Source organism: Cupressus sempervirens, chromosome 4 (assembly GCF_028749045.1).
Source record: "Cupressus sempervirens isolate cs-2001-9-10 chromosome 4, ASM2874904v1, whole genome shotgun sequence".
In the NCBI taxonomy this organism is placed as follows: Eukaryota; Viridiplantae; Streptophyta; class Pinopsida; order Cupressales; family Cupressaceae; genus Cupressus; species Cupressus sempervirens.
The window spans coordinates 913,667,984-913,682,900 of record NC_143121.1 but is presented as its reverse complement, the minus strand read 5'-3'; positions in this window follow the sequence as shown (position 1 = coordinate 913,682,900).

Genomic DNA, 14,917 nt, shown 5'->3' with positions numbered 1-14,917 from the left:
ATTTATTTAGTGCTTGAGGCAAAGGGTTTCATATAGTTGCATCATAGTTTTATTACGTTGCCAAAATATCTCTAGAATGACATGTTAGTATAATTTCTTGTGAAGGCCTAGACCTTGATTTGTATTATAAGAATATTAGGGTTGCTAGAAATGCAACTAGTTCTAAGTTTTGGAGGATGTATTTTTTCTAAAAAGGTTTTTCCCAAGACATATCATCATATGATGATTTTTGGGGTTCATTCTTTGTAGTTTTAAATTATGTAATTATTTTTTCTCTATGCTTCATGTCTTGTTGAACTATCATTTTTCACAATGTTGAATGACATGAATCCTTTTGAATTCCTCTCTTGAAAAGTTAATTAAAAGTTAACTCCAAGGTTCTGGGCAATCTTACGTCCTACTAAAATCCACTAAATTGAAGATAAATGTGTATGTTCATGAGGAGGCCTTTGTTGGTTCTGAATTTTTTTGGATAATCTATTTGATCTGTTGTTGTTTGAAAAATAATCACAAAAGAGATATATTTTGGTATTTTCTGTTTTATGACAAATGCAATTTATCGATGCAACTATATGAATGTCTATTTCACCCAAGTGTTAGAAAAAAAAATAACAAAGATACGGTAATGAGAGATTAAAACAAATAATTTGAAAGGGAAATTCCTAATGCACATAAACCACGGTAACAACACGTTTGTGAATTAAATACTCAAAAAGATCAGGTAGGAAACCAATAAAAATAGGATCAACACTTCCTCAATTCCATTGATGCAATCGTTGATGGGAACTCAATAATAATCAAAAGGTGTTTCACACTTCATCAAATCACAAGACCATGAAAAATGCACTCATGTGAGACAAGATGCTATGTAAGAAGAATAGGGGATATTTTTTCTGATTACGTTAGTAGAATTTGTTAACATGAGGAAAATACCAAAAACTAAAAGATCACACAATCATAACACAATAAAACCACTAGCTTCATTATTATTCATGAACATGCATTCACAAAAATAACACACTTTGGCAAGAATAACTATACTCAAAATGAAAGTACCAATAGCATATATTATTGCATCAAAGTAATGGTCTAGAGTAAATATTACATCCATGTATTTATAAGAAATCATCTCCTCCCTTTGAGTTAGGAGAGAGATCTTAAAATGCTACTCATGCTAAAAACTAATAAAACAAATCTAATTATATACAAACTAACCCTCTAAATGGTGCTAAGTAGGTCTCCACCCTTGTTTATATCAATTAATGGGTGCAGGAGCTTTTACATGACACAAAAGAGTAAAAGAAAGAGAAGATATGAAGAATGCAACTGCAAGAAGATCTAGGAGTCTCTGGAAGCTCTAAAAATGGAAGCTCGCCCTTCTCTAGGCATTTCTGGTGCATGGAATGCTCTAAATTAGGAAATGGAAATTAACTGTTGGCACACTATTTCTTCAAAACTATCAGTGTACCTCTAAGAAAAGTACACCTAGGTACCTTAATGATAGGTTCCAAAAATCCAAAAATTTCCTAACTGTCAAAACTAAATTTCCAGCATCTAGGTTTTCTTCCCCTTTATACCAAAATGATGTTTGGATGTTTACACTTGAATTTCTCTGTGATTTTGGCCACATGAGTAGCTTCTAGTAAATCGAGACCCTCATACATATTCTTGACTATTTGTCAATAGTTACCTACTTCAATCCTTCTTTCTGCAAAATCTTCAAACTTGGTGCGCAGCTCCAATAGTGATTCTTTAGGCTTGAAGGCCTGTCTAATGTCATCAAATGATGAAGCTACTTCTAATGTACCTTTGAATAGTTGAAAAATTGCTTGCACCACCAAAAGATTGGTCTTTGACTCAACCTCAAAAATCTCAAGGCTAGCAACATTGTAGTACCTCTCTACTTCCAAATTTTTCTCTTGAGTTTGGTCTCTTATCTTCTGAATATTTGCATGTAATTACACCATGACTTTATTATCGGTCGATATCTTCTCTATCTAGTCATCTAGCATATCAAGTTCCTCTATAGTATATACATCCATTAGTGTATGATACCTTTGACCTTTTATTGATGTCAACATATGTATGTCTTTAGCCCAGATATGTACCTCATCCATTAACCTAAAATCCTGGTTCGCTATGCATACCAATTTATCTACACTAGACTAAATGTGGTGCAATAGTTTCAAGTTACCTTGTATTATTTACACACCTTTCTCTTAAAAATGTCATGCCATTGCTGACATGCCTCTAGAAATTGGTCCAATTGTACTATTCTCGTCCCTTTCCTCTCTAATGTCACAACAAGAACAATCTTTGGATTAAATAGGTCTATAGGGCCCATAATTTCATGCATATAGCCTCTTAATATCACATTTTTCTTCCTAGCTGCTATCAACTCGGTCCATATGTTTGAACACCTCCTTTATGCCCATAGTGATCATTACTTTTGTTGTGTCTACTGTGGGCCTTCCCAATGTGATCTCCTTCATTTGGTAAGCTTTAGGAGTTAGTTCCATAGTTTTAGCATGTGGAGGAGGAATGGTTATATGTGCTAGTAAGTCCTAATATTGGTTCTTCATTATGAAGGCCAATGTTCGTGCACCACCCATAGTTGGCTTAGGTGATCTGGAGAATAAAAATTAGTGAACATTAAAATGTCCCCAATGCTCGAAGAATCAACATCATTATAAAGTGTTCACAATTTTGACTCCAATGCGACTTGAATGGGTGAAATCAGAGTTTGGATGCAAAAGTTATGGCCGACCAAAGTTTGGTTAAACTAAGAACAGAAGCCATAAAAAGGTGAAAAAATAATCATCTCAAAAGTGGTCAACAATGGATTTCTAATGAAAGAGCTCATTGAAAGCTTTCCAATGGTGTTCATTTTGTCAAAAAATGGAGATCAGATGTGAAAGTTATGATAGTGTGAAGTTCAGGTGAAAAAGTGGATTTTGATGACATCAGTGTGACATCATAAAAAATTAAGAGAGGGAAAAATTAAAATGGTTATTTAATTTGAATTAAAGGAATTAGATAATGGCAGTTGAACTCCCAACCATTGCCCTCCTAAAATTAAGGCCAACTAATGGGATATATATATACTACATGAGATGTTATAGGAACAGTTAATATCTAACCATAACAAATCTGCCCAACCTTATGTAAATAAGGATATTTGTTAAAAACAAATCCCTATTAATGGAGTAAAATCACAACCATGAAATGGTAAAAAGGGGAAATTCGAATACATGTAATCAAAATAGGGGATCATATGGTTTTGGTTGTTTTAGCCCATTTTTTGGCTAATTTCATGTATAAAATGGAGGTAGGAGCTCTTTCAAAAACCATTCAGGTGATAAGAAGGAGATTATGATTTTAGAGACTTTGTGATTATTCCCCCACATTGGAGAATAATATTGCAATTTTTCTTGAAGGGAATTATTTCAAAACACTTGTAATTAATTTTGGAGCTAATCAGATCGGTCCCCCTAGTGGAGCAAGACCTAGAGACATAGTCCAACCCGTGGATGAACTCTGTTATCAATTGTGTTTTGTCTTCTATTTGTCTAATCTCTTTCTTTTAGTCATTACCTTATTATGCTTTGTTAATTTGAGCTTTTTTTTAGAAATAGATAATACTGAGAGGGAGGGTGAATCAGTATTTTCAATCCTTTTACCCACAACTAAATATTATTATATACTTTATCATGTGCATAAGAAAATTAACCAATAGTGTAGAACAGTGTAAACAACCATACAAAAAGAGAGATCATGACACCATATTTTGTTAACTAGGGAAACCCTAGGAAAGGGAAAACCCTAGTGGCATGGAACCCACTAGATGATTCACTATATAAAGAATATGGTTAAGGATATTGACCCTGTTAGGAGTATATGAAGCATGTATAGTGACTCGAGTCTCTATTAGGAGACTAGGCCTTGTTAGAAGCCTCAAACCTATTAGGGGTTAGTAAATTACTTACAAATGTGTGCAAGAAGAGCCCACTACCCTAACATGCAACTATACAATAAGTTCTTCAAGAAATAGGTATACATACAATACTGAGTAATTTGTTGTACTTCGCAAATCTTTTGATTGATGATTCTTCACTTAAGAGAAACTATGCACATATTAATCTACATCATATCTTCACATCATATAGAAAACTATCCCATTCACTTGTTGCTCGCATTTCACAAGATCATATTGACTTTGCATTTATTGAACACTAAAACATCATTCACTTTCACACACCTTTTTCTCACCTTTACTTCGCAAATAAAGTTCTTTACTTATTAAAAAAACATTGGTAAATTTTCCTTCGTTAGCTCATATAACATTATTAGAGTCATCTCAACAAGAAATTATAACTCAAAACAATAAATTAAATTACTAAACATATTCTTCTGATATGCTCTATTCTATGCTATGTTATCACTGCATCACTAATTTCTTCATAACTTGAAATCGGTTGACTATATGGACATGTGCACTAGTATATGTCATCATTATGACATCATGCATCTCTGGTCAATTGCATAAGAGAATATTCCAAGGGAATATGTTATTATCATCAAAACTGTCCTGTTGTTGTAACACTATCTAATACTTAGACAATTTTCTTTTGCAACTGAATAAGGCTAATCTGCAAAAAAAATATTTTACCATAAATGAAAACCATACCTTACCTTATCTGATTGATTGGACATATTGCAAACAATATCCCCCTTTGGCATTGATGGCAATATTTTGGGAAAATTGGCTAAGTCCCAAACATGTGGTCATGCCAATCAAAACAAATAGCCATAACATAAGAACATTAAAAAAAAATTGTATTTATGTTATGAAAGACTACATCCCTTATTACTTCCTACTACAACTTATTTCTCCCCCTTACATATTATACATATTATAGTTTCTTACAATACAATTTTCCATACATCTCCCCCTTTGACATCAATGACAAAGGTAACAAAAATTGTCAAAATCTGATAGTTGCATATCAAAACTTGGAAAAACAATCACTGAAATTGGTCTTCAACTGCTCAAATTATTTCTTCCAACTATCCTTTAGTGCATCAGATACATTAATAAGTGCACGTAAAGCAAATGCTGCTAATTCTACTACATTCAAATCTGTAGCCACAAATTTGTCGTATGAAGACTTTGCAGACAAGCATTCTTCCAATTGATTTTCCAGTAATGTTATTTGAGAGAATAAGTTTACTCTCAAAAGAGTGAATCTCTTTAGAATTTTATCCTTCTCCACTTTTATTTCCCTTATATTTTCATGAAGTAGTTGTATCAAATGCTCAATGGTGTCTACTTTTTTATTCTATTTTAAAAAGTTGTCAGTGACTATCTGAAGCTCAGTCACTTTCTCCTTTATCTGATCATCAAAATCTTTCAGATGAATGTATGCTAAGTGTTGGAATATTCAAATGTGGAAAGAGTACTCAGCATCTAAACTTTACTCGGCACTTACACTTTACTCGGCACCTACACTTTACTCGACATTTACACTTTACTCGGCACCTACACGGCACCTACACTTTACTCGGCATTTACACTTTACTCGGCACCTACACGGCACCTACACTTTACTCGGCATTTACACTTTACTCGGCACCTACACTTTACTCGACACCTAAACTTTACTCGGCATCTACTGCACTCGAAACCTATTCTTGATCTTGGTTAAGTGTATTGACACTCAGTTGTCAAATTTATTCTTTAAGCTAACAATCTCCCCCTTTGACATGAGTGGCAAAAACACTTAACCCATGTGACTCAGTAATTAATCCTTCATTCAAACTTTGCTTCCCAAAATTTGCTTTCTCCCCCAAAATTCCAAAATTTGCTTATCTCTGCTATCTCCCTGTCAAAATTTCAAAATTGGCTATCTCTGCTATCTCCCCCTTTTATTATACTTACTCCCCCATTTATTATACACCTATTCTTGATCTTGGTTAAGTGTATTGACACTCAGTTGTCAAATTTATTCTTTAAGCTAACAATCTCCCCCTTTGACATGAGTGGCAAAAACACTTAACCCATGTGACTCAGTAATTAATCCTTCATTCAAACTTTGCTTCCCAAAATTTGCTTTCTCCCCCAAAATTCCAAAATTTTCTTATCTCTGCTATCTCCCTGTCAAAATTTCAAAATTGGCTATCTCTACTATCTCCCCCTTTTATTATACTTACTCCCCCTTTTATTATACTTATCATTTCATTCCTGTACTCAACTTCTTTCTTTAATTACTTATTCTCCCCCTTTTTTGACACTTATGTCAAGGGTCTTTACAATGAAATGCCATATTTGGCCAAAAATGTGCTATTTACTTCAAGGAGTATCTTCAGAGCTGCATCCCAATTTGCTAATGTGACATCTAATGTCTTATGCTGGATGGCAATCTCTGCTGCTAGGTGTACAAGTCCATCAAATGAAGAAAGACTGGGGTCTTTCCTGAGGACTGTCTCTGCATTTATTTGCTCCTTATGAAGTAATCCCAAATGAGGAGTAATTGATGATTGCATTTGTATCAATTTGGCTTTTGTAGTCGCCTCCTCTGCTGCCAAAATGGCTAGCTCTCTTTGTGTGTGAAGCGATTGGACAAAATGCTTCTCACTCTGAGCTGGATCTGTAGGGAGTTGCATACTAGAAGTTTTCAGATTGCTTTCCAAACTCAGTATTTTCTGGCTAGTGTCTTGTGTGAATGTTGAAAAATCACACAACTTGTTGTACAGGGAAAAGATGTTTCCTAGTACAATTTTAACTGTTGTAACTTTCTTTGCTAGTTCTTCTTGTGCTAGTGCTATATCACTGGATATTTTACTATTTACTTTTCCTTGGAACTTATTTTCTGACCATTCAAGTAATTTTACATTTGTTTCCTGGTCTTCATTAGTCACCTAGTCAACTATATCAAAAAGTTGTTCCATGATTGGTCTTGACTCATCTGGAGATTGTAAGCAAAAAGCTTCCGTGAATATGTCCTTAATTTCATTCAATGTATGCTTATGCTTGTATTCCTTTCTTAGTGCTTCTTGTCTCCTTCTTTTGTCTAGTGCACTCTAAATTTCATGCATCTTTTCTTCTATAAGAGTGCTAGATTCATAATATGGGATTTTAATTTCTTCATCAAGCTCAGGAACTCCATAGTGAAGTCTCCTGACTGCTTTTGATGAACTTGAGCCTGGTGTTCTGATTTTCAGCTGTAATCCATCTGTGCTCGGCTGCTGAAGAGTTTGTGTTGGAGTCCCAGATTTGGGTAATGCAACCAGTGTTTGTATTGCAGTCTCCTCCTTTTTCTGTGTCTCTTTTTCTTCAGCTTGAGTATCCCCTTTTTGAATGCTAGATGGGGTTGAACTTGGTGGCTGTTCAGATTTTTCTTTTGTTTCCCCTGCTGCTGTACTTGGCACTTGGAGTGTATCAGTACTTATACTTGGTGAAGGTGGTGGTGGAAGGAATAGAATACCAATAGTTTGTGTGATCAAAGGTGGCATTTGTGCTTTTACCCTTGCTTTTGCTTTGACTTTTGGATTCTGTAATTCATCAACACTGACCAATATAGGATTTGAACTTAATTTTGCTACTAAAAATGATTGGTTAAGGATTTCCAAATCCTCTGTAGTTAATGGATTGATGTTTTGAATTGAAATTTCTGTAACATCCTTTATTTTTATGAAATCTGCACGTGTGATGGTGGCATGAGGAGGACTAGGAGGAGATACCTATATGTCTTGCATACTTTGATCTTGTGGCTTAGCTATATCTTTCTCTTCCTCTTTCTCCTCATTGAGTGCCTCTCCTTCCTTTTCTCCTTTACTCTCCTTCTCCACTAGTTTCTTCACTTTTATTTCTGATGCTCCCTTTTCTTTTATCTTGGCAATTGCTTCTACCTTATATTTCTCATTATATACATCTTCAATCTTCTTGTAAACTATTTTCCACAATCTTGTGGATTTGGTAACTACCTCTTCAATTTTATTCTGTAGAATACTGAATACTCTATACTTGGGAGTGAATCTTTTATTATGCCTTTTTATGGCATTTATTATTTGATCTCTAGTCAAATCAGGCAACAATCTTGCCAATGTTGACTCCCTTATTTCTTTTTCCATTTGTAAACAAAAATGTCATTTATCCTCTATGATTGTATACAGTCATTGTATTCTAGAGGTGTGTACTTATATTCAGCCATCATAGCATACACAGACTCCTCTAATTTATTTTTCTCTCCTTTGGTGAGCTTAGAAAAATTTAGATTCTTTAATCCTTTCAAATCATTATTTCTAATTTCTATACATAATTTATCAACATCAATCTGGGGTATTTGTCTTACCTCTTGAGATTGACTATTGTCTTCTGACTTTGTTTTCTCCTCATCTGTTTCAGGCTGGGGAATGAACTTCCTCTTCTTTGACTCAGTAGCAGTCTTCTTTGAGTCTTTCTTCTTCCCTTTAGCCTCTTCTTTTGCTTTTTGAGTTGTGGCCCTTGTGGTTGGTCTTTTTGGTGCTGGGGCAGCTACTTTCCTCCCCTTGGATTTAGGAGCAGATGGAGTTGTGGTCTTTTTCTTGACTGGTGCTTCCTTGGCTACTTCAACCTCAGCACTTTCATCTTTGTCTCCTTCTGACCCTTGAGTCTGATCCTGAAGTTTGTCTTCTTCTTCTTCAATGAATTCTTCTTCCTTTTTAATGTCATCTCCTTCTTCTTTTGTTGTCCCTTCTTCTTCTACACCAAACTTTCTTTTGATTTGTCTTACCATTTTCTCTTTCTTCTTTACTACTGAAGCAGTCTTCAACTCTGTTATTATCTTTGATTTGACAACATCATAAGTTCCAAAGATTTTTACATTTTTGTCTACTTCTTCTGCAAGTAAGGCTGTTATTGCTGTAGAGGCTTGATCAACATCAAGTTCATATCCTAGTGGCCTAAGCCATTTTATTCTAGGTATAGCTACTTGCACATAAGTATAATCTATATCTAAAAGAAAACAAATATCATTTTCATATTTCTCAGTCATTGAAACTGGAATTCTCATTCTTTGTTTCATGGACTTTTTGAAGTCCTCAAAATAACCAGTCATTTGGGCATCAAAATTTTCACCCATTTGTTCAATGTATCCATTAATTTGTTCAACAATTGTTTTGTCTGGATTCCATTTAACTTTCCCTATAGAAGGAAATTCTTTCATCAGATAGAAAAACATACATATCAAAACTGATCCAAATTTACATTGAGCTCCTTTGCTCTTCCTTATAGCTCCCAGATTTTCACTAATCTGTTGAAACATGAGCTCTGCCAGATCATAAGTGTGATCCCTTTTTATTATCTTGTATGCAACATCAACTGCTATACAAGGTACACTATTTAATTTGCTTGATTGATAGAATTTGTGTGAAATAATTCTTACAGCAAAGTCTAGTAGAGGATCAGTGACTGTGTCGATAGTCATCCCTCTATTGTTCCATTTTGCACCTGTATTTCTCTCAATTACTACCCTTTTGTCACTTCATAGGGTCTTTGGCCGATCTAGGGTTGGAATACCAGTAACCCTATGAACGATTTTCTTGGTGAATTTTACTGGCCCTGACTCTAACCAAAAAGCTCTGTTATGTATTCGGCTCAAAACTATCCGTACCCATTCTGTTTTGAAGACAGTCAAAAATGCTAGGGTTTTGGTTAATCCTTTTCTTTCTACAATGGAAAACTCATTTTTCAGTACTTTGTTTTCACATAATTTATCATATGCATTATGAATTTCTAAGTCTCCTATGGCACCAATTTTACAATTGTAGCATCTGCGAATATCTTCTACCATAACAACTTTATCCGGAATAACTGATAATGCACCTACAGGATCATTCTTGTATGCTACTTCAGGTATGGGCTTAAATTTAGGTTGTTTTACTTCGTTGCTGACCAACTGAACTTCATGGCTTTCTAAACCCTTGGTGGTTCCTGACCTGGATGCCATTGTTTTCCAAACTAGGGTTTTATAATTCAAACAAGTTTGTGAGACCTACGTAGCTCGACACTTAAGAGAAATACCTTGAATCGACGAGATCGTTGTTGGAATCTTTCACGAATTGCTTCTAAACTTTTCTTGATCTTATCCGCTCCTTTTTTCGCTTTGCTTCTTGATCGTGATGCGAAAAACTGATTGAAATCGCGATAATATACCCTGATTTCATCGCATTAAATGCTCAACTACCAACTCAGCTTCTGAAGAAATTTCAACTTAACTCGGCATCTACTAAATTTCCTTTCTACTCGGCTTCCATTGGAGTTTTTTTAACTCGACATCGATTATCAGCTCGGTCGCTATTGGGAGCTCGGCATTTGTTTTGAGTTTTGACTCGATATCCAAAGGTAGCTCGGCATCAACATTTAGTTTTCATCTTGACATCTTGTTTCATGTAGATTTATACTTTGAATTTATTCTTTGTCTTGGGACTGATGTCTGATATAACTTTGTATATCGGTCCCATACACTTCTCATGCTTAGTTTGATGAAGTGTGATCACTTGACCCATTGGGTGAAGTGATCCCTTCACTTGATGTATTGCACTCATCTCTCTTTTTCCAAGTCTTGTTCATTTGCCCCCTTATCTTTTAAATATCAATCTTTTCTTTGCCTTTATTCTCTTCAGACTTGGGTGCCTTTGATCTTTTAGGACAGTTTTTGCTGATATGACCAGTTTTCAAACAACTGAAACATGTGGTTTGGTTCAACCATCTTTTGTAGTTCCCTCTGAAATGTGTTCTTATGCAGTTCTATGGTGTATGTCCATATTCTTTACAATAATGACAACTGTACCTGGTATTGTAATCCCAATGATGATGACTTTCTTTTCCTTCTATTTTTGCTGGTTGATTTGATGTCCACATAGGTTTTGATCTGCATTCAAATGCCCTATATCCATACTTATTGCAATTATAACAATGTCCATCAAATCTCTGAGTCCTTGTGAAATTGGATCTGCAATCTTGTGTCATATGTCCTTGCATGTTGCACTTGTGACAGAAACTCTTACTCTTGGGTGTGTTTGGTTGATTGAATCTTCTGCTCCTGCACACATTAGCAGTATGTCCCTTCTTATTACAATAATGACAAGTGGGTTTAGTATTCTTACCTTTGTCACTTCTTTGTTCAGAACTTTTTGATGATTCTCCAACTTCAGTGCTATTGTAACCAAGTACTGATGTATCATGGGCAGATCTTGGAGTTTTCAGCAACTGTTCAAAATACTTGATGGCTTCACTTGACTTTTTGAGATTTTCTACTACCTCTTTTTCTTTGTTCAATTCATTCTGCATTTGTTCATTCTACATCTTCAGAGTAGAGATCTCAATTTCCTTCACATTGAGTTCATGATGAAGGTTCATCATTTGAGCAAGTGTATCCATCTGCATGTTTGAGATCCTTGTCAGTTCAGTACATTTTTCTTCAAGTCTGTTTGCAAGATTCCTTTTGTCATTTTCCATCATGACCTTATCATCAACTGCTCTTTTCTTTTGTTCTATAATTTCACATATCATTATGGCCTGTGATTCATGTTCCATCTTGAGAGATCTAATCTCTTCTGCTTGAATTTTGTTTTTCTCCATCAGTTCTGCTATTGCTGCATCAAACTCTTTGGTATCTCCGTTGGAAAATATGTTGGTGGTATTAATTTCCTTGTAGTGTATATCATTCTCAGCTATGGCCAGATCTTTCCTTTTTTTTAATGAGTTTCTCAAATTGATTCTAAATTCCTCCAAGCTATGCAGAGCAAGTTGCACATCTATCACCTGATTTTCAATGATCTTTCCAAGTTTGAAAGCTTCCATCTCTAGATCTTTTCCTCCAAGCTGTTAAAATTTTCCTTATGAGAACCTGGTAACGCTCTGATACCAATTGTTGGAATATTCAAATGTGGAAAGAGTACTTATGAGAGGGGGGGTGAATCAGAAGTACTAAAATTTTTCCTATAAAACTTTTTATGTGGAAATAAATTGCATGCATGTAAATACATTAAGTAAACATGAAACTAACACATGCATCAATAACACATAACACCTGAAATTGGTAACCCAGAAACCCTCCAGGAATAAGAAGGTAAAACTGGGGTGGGGATGATACCCACAAAAATTACTGCAGCAATATTGTTTAACCACTTCTGATGGTTTGCCCTGTTAAAGGCCTTCCCTATTAAAGGCTTTACACTGTGTCAATAGTGACCTGGTTAGAGGATTTACAAACACTTAACATGAAGTGTCACCCTGTTAAAGGATTTAATCACCTATCTCTAGGATCAATGAAATAGCTGTTAAGCTAACCTATCACCATAGGATTTCCATGCTAATACAATGGCTAGAAACTATTAGGTAAAATGAACCTGATAGTTTACAATCCTTGATTGCTGAATGCTGGCTCTGTTCTGCTTCGTCTGATCTTGTTCCTTTTTGATCTGATATCTTTCACTTCTGAAAATAGTATATCAACCACTCTATATCTTCTCCTCTATATCATCATCTTCATCATCTCCTTCTCTATCATATCTTCTCTATGAGATATCGTCTTCCTTATAAAGACATTCGAGGATTTAGGGTTAGGTCTGGATCTATGATCCATATTCAATCTTCATTTTCGCTTAATACTTATCTTTTGCTGATTGGTTGCATGCCTTTATCATTTTTCTTATTGGCTGCATGTAAATTACATAGGAAATATAAAAGATTCGATCTGATCATTAAATCCTTCGAGATTTCCTTATGTCGGCTGTAAAGATTGTTTTCATCATAGTTTGTGCGATTCCAAACTCTTATGCTGATATCCTGGATTAGTCAGCTCCTAAAATATTTCTGTTGCTCGGCACATGCTGTTCTACTGAGTTACTCGGCACTTACACAAAACTGTGTTACTCGGCATCTAAACTTTACTCGACACTTACACTTTACTCGGCACCTACACTTTACTCGGCATTTACACTTTACTTGACACCTACACTTTACTCGACATTTACACTTTACTCGGCACCTACACTTTACTCGGCACCTAAACTTTACTCGGCATCTGTTGCACTCGACACCTATTCTTGATCTTGGTTAAGTGTATTGACACTCAGTTGTCAAATTTATTCTTTAAGCTAACACTAAGTTGCACTTAGCATATGCCTTTTTTCCTTCCTCTATGCACTACCTTAGTGCTTTAATACATATATTCAGAGTTTCTATATCATTTCTTATATTAGTACACATAGTGTTTAGAAGCTTGCCATCATGCTCAGTATATGCTTGAATGGTAGCCACATTCATGAGTGTAGTGAACTCATCATCAAAGGCTTTGTACAAAATTATTGCACGTTATTGAATATCAGTTGGGGTGTCAATAGGGCTTAGTATCTTTTCGATCTTATCCAAAACTGTGGTCAAAGTCTATTCAATTGACTTGACTGATTTCTTCTTTTCAAGAAGCTTGCTCAAGGAAGATATAAGATTCTTCCCTTCATCTTCTTTGTCAGATTGAGCTGGAGCTATTGTTGCTACTATTTGAGTGGGAAAAGTGGAAATTCCTTCTACTACTACTATTATCAAAGGAAAACTTGAGATACCTACTAGAATGTTGGTCTCCATCTTTTGTGTAGTCCCCTGATCCTCTTCTTCATCTAAGCTACTGTAATCCACAATATTGCCAACAATGTTGGCACCAAAATCCTTGAATGGATCTTCTAATTTGTCAACAGTCACTTTGGTGTTGTATACTTGGATAGAGTCACTACCAATAGTGATATGAGGAGGAGAACTTGGTGCAACTACTGGTTCAAAACGATAAGGAGGACTGCAAGTTGTAGGAATATCTTCCTTTGTCTACACACTCTCCTCAAGTGACTAGCTAGCTTCTTCTGGTTGCGCACTTACTTTAGGTATCTAGCTTGCCTCTTCTATCTGTGCATTGTCCTTAGGCATCTGCACGCTATCTCTAGGCATCTGGCTTGCCTTTTTAGTTTGTGCACTCTCCTTAGGCATGGTGGACATAAAAGAAACTATGACGTCTTGAGTTTCTTTATTGACTTTCTCATAATTTCCTCCCATGATAATGATAGATCTTTTCTTATGCCTCAGTAATGGTGCTCTACCTTTCAAAATTTCTTTTTATATCTTCTTCACTATTTATAGAGCATAACTTTATCACCATATTAATTCTTATTTGTGTATCCTCTTCTATAGCTTTTCTCTTCCTATTTAGCAATCTATTGTATAAATCTTCAGGTATTTGCCCTTTAATAGTATCAAACCTCTTATCTTTCATAATCATATTCCTAACTACAACATTTTTTAGTTGTCTCCTATTCATGTTATTATACAAGTCATAGTATTTATTTAACTGTACAAAAATTGTTATCATTAATGATTTGCATGTTAAGGTTTTCTACCTTTGGCTTCCATGCTTTGTGGCCTGTTGATGTCTTGGCTTCTTGATCAGCTACTTTAATTGGTTTGTCACCGGCCTCTTCCTCAAATTCATATGAGCTAATCTGTAGAATTTTTCTCCTTTAGCTTGGGCCATTGATAGTATGCTTTACTCTCCTTTTAGGATAGGTTGTTGTTGTGCAACTACTACATAAGGCATAGAAGGAGTTTGCACACTTGTTTGGGCAATTGTGACCTCCTTAATAGGTCCTACCACTGCAATGGGTGTAGGGGATAAGAGCTTAGTTTGACCATTGGCCTTGATTTCCATAGCAATTCCCTGTACCTCATCAAATTATTTCCTTGTCATTCTAGATTCTTTCAAGATAGAATCAATAACTTTCTCCACCTTTTTCTTGGAGTCCTTCACTACTTGAGTAGTTTTCACTTCTCTCATTTTCTCTATATATGTCCCCCATCTAGACAGTTAGAATCAACTTTAGAATGAAGGAT